Source organism: Orycteropus afer, unplaced genomic scaffold, assembly GCF_000298275.1.
Source record: "Orycteropus afer afer isolate SDZICR_OR568_19922 unplaced genomic scaffold, OryAfe1.0 scaffold00289, whole genome shotgun sequence".
NCBI classification, from domain to species: Eukaryota; Metazoa; Chordata; class Mammalia; order Tubulidentata; family Orycteropodidae; genus Orycteropus; species Orycteropus afer.
The window spans coordinates 251,821-258,572 of record NW_006921876.1 but is presented as its reverse complement, the minus strand read 5'-3'; positions in this window follow the sequence as shown (position 1 = coordinate 258,572).

The following is a 6,752-nucleotide window of genomic DNA, read 5'->3' as shown; positions in this document are numbered from 1 at the left end:
CAGAGGTAGAACTCTTTCCTTCCATGCTGAAGACCTGAGTTAAGTTGTCAGCCTCAGCCAATGCACTTCATGCACAGCTACTACTGTCTTTCAGTGGATACTTGTGTGTTGCTATCATGCTGAACAGGTTTTGGTGGAGGTTCCAGACTAAGACAAACTAGGAGGAAAGGCCTAGTGAGATACTTTTGAAAATCACCAAAATAAACCAAATCAGCCAATGAAAACCTGATGTATCATAATCCAAAAAAAAAAAAACAAAAAACCTCACTGCTGTCGAGTCAGATCTGACTCATAGTGACCCTTCCTTGTGTTTCCGAGGCAGTATCACTTTGGAAGTAGATTGCCCAATCTTCCTTCTGAGGACTGGCTGGTGGGTTTGAACCACCAGCCTTCTGGTTAGCAGTCAAATGCCTTAGGCACTATGCCACTAGAGCTCCAATGTTGTAGTGTTGTTGTTGTTTGCTGTTGAGTAAGCCCCGACTCATAGAGACCCCTCCTTGGGTTGCCGAGGCAGTATCACTACCAAAGTAGATTGCCCAACCTCCAATGTTGTTGTTGTTGTTATGTGCCATCGAATCAGACCTGACTCATAGGGACCCCTCCTTGGGTTTCCGAGGCAGTATCGCTATGGAAGTAGATTGCCCCATCTTCCTTCCGAGAAGTGGCTGGTGGGTTTGAACCACCAGCCTTCTGGTTAGCAGTCAAGTGCCTTTAGGCACTATGCTACCAGAGCTCCCAACCTCCAATAGTATGATCTTATTGTGCATGAGGTCACCATGACTTGGGGGCCAAATGGAGGGTACCCAATAACAGCAAGGAAGCAAAGGGCAGGCTGAGGCTATAAATGTTAAACCCATCTTCACTCAGATACACTGCCACTTACTCATTGGAGGCTGCAGGAACTCCCTGTTGCCAAGGGCCCATGACACACTGACTCACATCACCATCAGATGGGGGCTACAATGAGAAGACAGAGGCTATGGGGTTACTGTGTAGCCCAGCTGGGCTTCTGGGAAGGAGGTGCAGGGAGAATCTGTTCTGAGAAGGGGCGGGAACACCCTAGGAGGAGCCAAAATGACTTCTTAGGTTGAGTCTGCCAGGGACCATAAAAACCTCAATGTATAAAATTAGCTTGATTCTGTAAAATAGTTACATCAAGGCGGCTGTCAGGAAATCAATAGCACACTGTAATTATGTCCATAAACATGCTGAAGAAGCAGGAGAGGTCAGAGACAAAGGAAGGGGGGTGGCTGCTGCAAGGCCTTTGAAGACATGACTCATGGAGCTCGTGGGCATTGGAACTACCCCAGAGTGGCCAATTCCTTGCTTCTGCTACAGATTAATCGAGGGAGAAGGAAATTCAATTTGGCAAACATTTATTGAGCATTTATTCAGGCCAGGCTGGGAACAGTGGCAGTAGGCTAGGCATTGTGTGGGTAGACTAACCCTCACCATCCAAGTCCTACTTTGAAAACATGCAGGGTAGAAGTTACAGGAATTAACATAGGGCTGGTGAACAAGAAGAAAGTAATTTTCTGACAATTCATCATGTTTTGGGTTTATAAATTGTTTGTTGTCAGGTGCTGTCCAGTTGCATTTGCTTCACAGTGACCCTATGTATAACAGAACTAAACACTGCCTGGCTCTGCACCATCCTCAAATCATTGCTATGTTTGAGCTCATTGCTGCAGCCACTGTGTCACTCCATCTCATTGAGGGTCTTCCCTTTTTTGGTGACACTGTACTTCACTAAATGTTTTGGTTCTCTAGTGCTGCTGTAACAGACATACCAAAAGTGGATGACTTTAACAAACAAGGATTTATTCTCTTCCAGTTTTGGAGGCTAGAAGTCTGAGTTCAAAGTGCCAGCTCTGTTGTTGTTGTTGTTATGTGCTGTCGAGTCAGCCCTGACTCATAGCGACCCCTCCTTGGGTTTCCGAGGCAGTAGCACTATGGAAGTAGGATTGCCCAACCTTCCTTTCGAGGAGTGGTGCCAGCTCTAGGGGCCGGGTAAAAGCCTCTTGAACTTGGGCTTCAGTTCTGCCTCCTATTCTAGGCCCACTAGAGCTGCAGGGTTTTTCTGACTCATGCAGCTGCTGGCTGTTGAGGTTAATGAACCCAAGATCGAAAAGTAAAATGGTACTTTCCCAAAATTAGCAAGCAACATGGCAGACCACTAGTTCAAGTCCAGAAACAGTCATAATATTGGCAAGCAACATGGCAGGCCACTGATGACTCGGCCAAATGCAGGATCCAGATGTGCCAAGAAGCTCAAGACCTTTCTCAAAGTGTCTCATATACTGGAAGCAGACCACATCCTGAAGGCAGATAATTAGCTGCTCACAGCAGATTGCATCTTGGAGTTGAGTATATCACATTCAATCTCATCTTGGGAAATAACTGCGTTCAGCTGCCCAGCCACTCCAACCACAGCCCAGTCAAGTTGACACACAATCTCAACTACCATGCCAAGCATGATGTTCAAGTATGTGAGACAAATCTTGCCATCCTTACTTCTAAGGAGCATCTAAGACAGATTTGTTCATTTTTCTGGCAGTCTACAGTATATTCAATGTTTTTCACTAACAACATAACTCAAATGCATCAATTCTTCTTCAGTCTTCCTTATTCATTATCCAGCTTTCACATGAATATGAGGTGATTGAAAATACCATGATTTGGGTCAGGCACACTTTAGTCTTCAAAGTGACATCTTTGCTTTTTAACACTTTAAAGAGGTCTTTTGCAGCAGATTTGCCAAACACAATATGTTACTTAATTTCTTGACTGCTGCTTCCATAAGTGTTGGTTGTGGATCCAAGACAGAAGAAATCCTTGACAGCTTCAATCTTTTCTCCATTTCTCATGATGTTGTGTATTGGTCCAGTTATCAGGATTTTTATTTTCCTTTTGTTGTGTAATCCATAGTGAAAGCTGCAGTCTTTGATCTTCATCAGTAAGTGCTTCAAGCCCTCTTCACATTTAGCAAGCAAGGTTTTGTCATTTGTATATTGCAAGATATTAATAAGTCTTCATCCAGTCCTGATACCATTTTTTTTTTAATTGTCCAGCTTCTCAGATTATTTGCTCTGCATACAGATTAAATAAGTATAGAGAAAAGATGCAACCCTGACAAACACCCTTCCTGATTTTAAACTATTCAGTATCTCCTTGTTCTGTTCAAATGACTATCTCTTGACCTATGTACAGGTTCTGCATGAGCACAATTAAGTGTTCTGGAATTCCCATTCTCCACAATGTTATCCATAATTTATTATGATCAACGCAGTCAAATACTTTTGCCTAGTCAATAAAGCATAGGTAAACATATTTTGGGTATTCTCTGCTACCAGCCAAAATCCATCTGATATCAACAATGATATTCTTCATTGCATCTTGATATTCTTCATTGCTCTAAATCTGGATTTTGAGGGAATCATGATGTTTATCATCATCATTGATGATGTTAGATGGATCTTGGCTGAAAATGGAATACCAGAAAGATGTTTACTTCTGTTTTATTGACTATAGAAAGGCATTCAATAAATGTGGATCATATTTGTGGATCATAACAACTTATGAGTAACATTGAGAAGAATGAAAATTCTAGAACACTTAATGCTGAACCTGTACAGAGTTAAAGATGCAGTCATTCAAACAAAACAAATGGTTACTGCATGATTTAAAATCAGGAAAAATGTGTGTCATGATTTTATCCTTTCCCCATACTTATTCAATCTGTATGGTGAGCAAATAATCTGAGAAGCTGCACTATGTGAAGAAGTACATAGCATCAGGATTGAAGAAAGGCTAATTAACAACTGTGGTATGGAGGTGACACAATCTTGCTTGTTGAATGTGAAGAATACTTGAAACATTTAACTGGTGAGGATCAAAGATTACAGCCTTCAGTATGGGTTGCATCTCAATATAAAGAAAACCAAAATCCTCACAAGTGGACTAATTAGCAACATCATGAGAAATGGAGAAAGAGTGAAGGTGTTAATGGTTTCATCTTACTTGGATCCATAACCAACACCCATGGAAGCAACAGTCAAGAAATTAAGTAACATATTGCATTTGGCAAAGCTGCTGCAAAAGACCTCTTTAAAAGCAAAGATGTCACTTTGAGGACTGAGATATGCCTTACTTAAGTCATGACATTTTCACTTACCTCATATACATGCAAAAGCTGGACAATGAATGAGAAAGACTGAAGAAGAATTGATACATTTTAATTATGGTGTTGGCTAGAAATATTGAATATTCCATGGATTGCTAGAAGGACAAAGAAGTACAGCCAGAATCCTCCTTAAAAGCAAGGATGGCGAGACTTCATCTTACATATTTTGTACATCTTATCAGGAGGGACCAGTCCCTGAAGAAGGACATTATGCTTTGTAAAGGACAGGTCAGTAAATAAGAAGACCCTTGATAAAATGGATTGGTGCAGTGACTGCAACAATGGGTTCAAACATAGCAGTGATTGTGAGGCCAGCTCAGGACCAGGCAATGTTTCCTTCTGTTTTACATACGGTCACTACTAGTTAGACCTGACTTGAATGCTCAAAATGACAACAACAAATGCCATGGAATTGTACAGATGAAGAATTTTGAGATGGCAAGCAAAATGTTACATATATATTTACCACAATAAAGAAAAATAAATAGCTCTTCTTTTAAAATTCAAATGCTATCTTGTTTGGAGAAGATAGAAGGAAACTCATAATTTCAGAGCACTTAACAGTTTTATGCTTTACCTATATTATTTCATCTCCACAAAAATATTATGAATGGGAAATTTTATCTCCATTTTATAGATGAAAAAATTAAGGCTCAGTATGATGAAGTAGTATTTTCAACTTCATACTGATAGTAAGTGGAAATTTATGTATGACTCAGACATTAGTCTGAATTGCTTTAATTAAATTGTCATAGTGGTGATTAGGCCAGGCTTGTAGCTGATACTGATTTTGCTGAGAAAATGGGATAGTTTGAGGTGGAGATGATTGTGTGTGGGTTGGGATTACAGAGAGAAGCAAGAAAGTAATTTAAGCAGAGGAAACAGGCAGCTCTGGATGAGTCGGGTTGAATTGACTAAACAGAGACAGGAATCCTGGTGGTAGTGGTGACAGGAGGAAAGAGAGGAACTGAATAAGTGGGGTCCATGAGATTCATATATTTCTTCCAGTCGTGGTGCTGTGGAAGAGAGACTTGTAACAGACTTTGAGTTGGGCCTGTTAATTAGCCTGTGCCAGGTGGGTCTCTTCCTATAGCAGTATAATATCCATGGAGTATTTTATATAGAAATTTTTTCTCAACATTTTTCAGAAAGATTTTATATTTTTCCAAATCCCGAGAAAAAACAGTTGAGCAACTATAAGTAGTATTGTAAGACTCTTGAGAGAGTTAAAGCTTAACACTCAACATCCAGACCTTAAATGCTTTGAAAAAATCTACTGACACCAAACTGAAAACAAGAACAGGAAATGCTGGTCGAAGGAGGGGAAGGTTAAAGATCAATGATTCCAGGAAGTTGGACAGAAGCAGAGAGGAGAGAAGCATTAAGGGGTAGTCAGTCAGTCTTCCAGTCTTTGCCATGTTTTAAGAGTCTATTGGTAACCCTGTCTGCGCCTAATACTGACTCATTCTTGCAAATAAAATAAATAATCATAAGTTTACACACATGGAAAACTTTATAGAAACTCTATGAGTGGTGTTCCAAGAAATAACAAATTTTTGAAGTGAAATAAGTCTTTAATTAGCAATTTGACATTTGACTCTGTTGTGCTAGGAGTACTTACTGATTACTGTTGTTGTTGTTATGTGCCATTGTGTCGGACCCAACTCATAGCAACCCCTCCTTGGGTCTCTGAGGCAGTATCACTACGGAAGTAGATTGCCCCATCTTCCTTCCGAGGAGTGGCTGGTGGGTTTGAACCACCAGCCTTCTGGTTAGCAGTCAAGTGCCTTAGGCACTACACTACCAGAGTTATTACTAGGAGTCCTGAATGTTATGTTATTCCATTACTACCCCTAAAGGTGTATGCCATTTTCCAAAGCTTGGACATTCACGATAAGTTACAGCTCTCTGTAAATACTTTAACAGAGAAATGCAAAGAGGAGATACATATGTAATTGTGGGAATATTTCAACATTAAATGGATTTAAAAATCTGAATTAGCAAAAGCAAAAACCAAAATCAAATCTAGTATTCAAAATATTTTTGTTGTTATAAAAGGAAATGAACTTACATAAAGCAGCATGCATCTTAACACCCAACCTGAGGTTGCTTTGGGAGGCATTCTTAACAACTGGATAAATATCAGTGCAAAATGAATGAGTTTTTTCTCTGTCTGGAATATTTGTCACAAAACAAAGATAAAGAGTATTGGATAGTGCAATTAATGCTTTGTGTGTTTTAAGAGGGAGCTCTGGTAGAGTAGTAGTGCCTAAGGCATTTGACTGCTAACCAGAAAGCTGGTGGTTCAAACCCACGAGCCACTCCTCAGAAGGAAGGTTGGGCAATCTACTTCCCCAGTGATATCACCTTGGAAACCCAAGGAGGAGTCACTATGAATCGGACTCGACTCGATGGCAGTGGGTTTGGTTTGATTTGGTTTTGTGTTTTAAGATGTCTTTTTACAGGAGGGTTCTGGGAAGATGGCAGACTAGGCAGAAGGATTGCACAGACCCTCTTCAACAAAGAAAAGGGAAACCAATTAACACAGACACAGAAGATAATCTTGGAC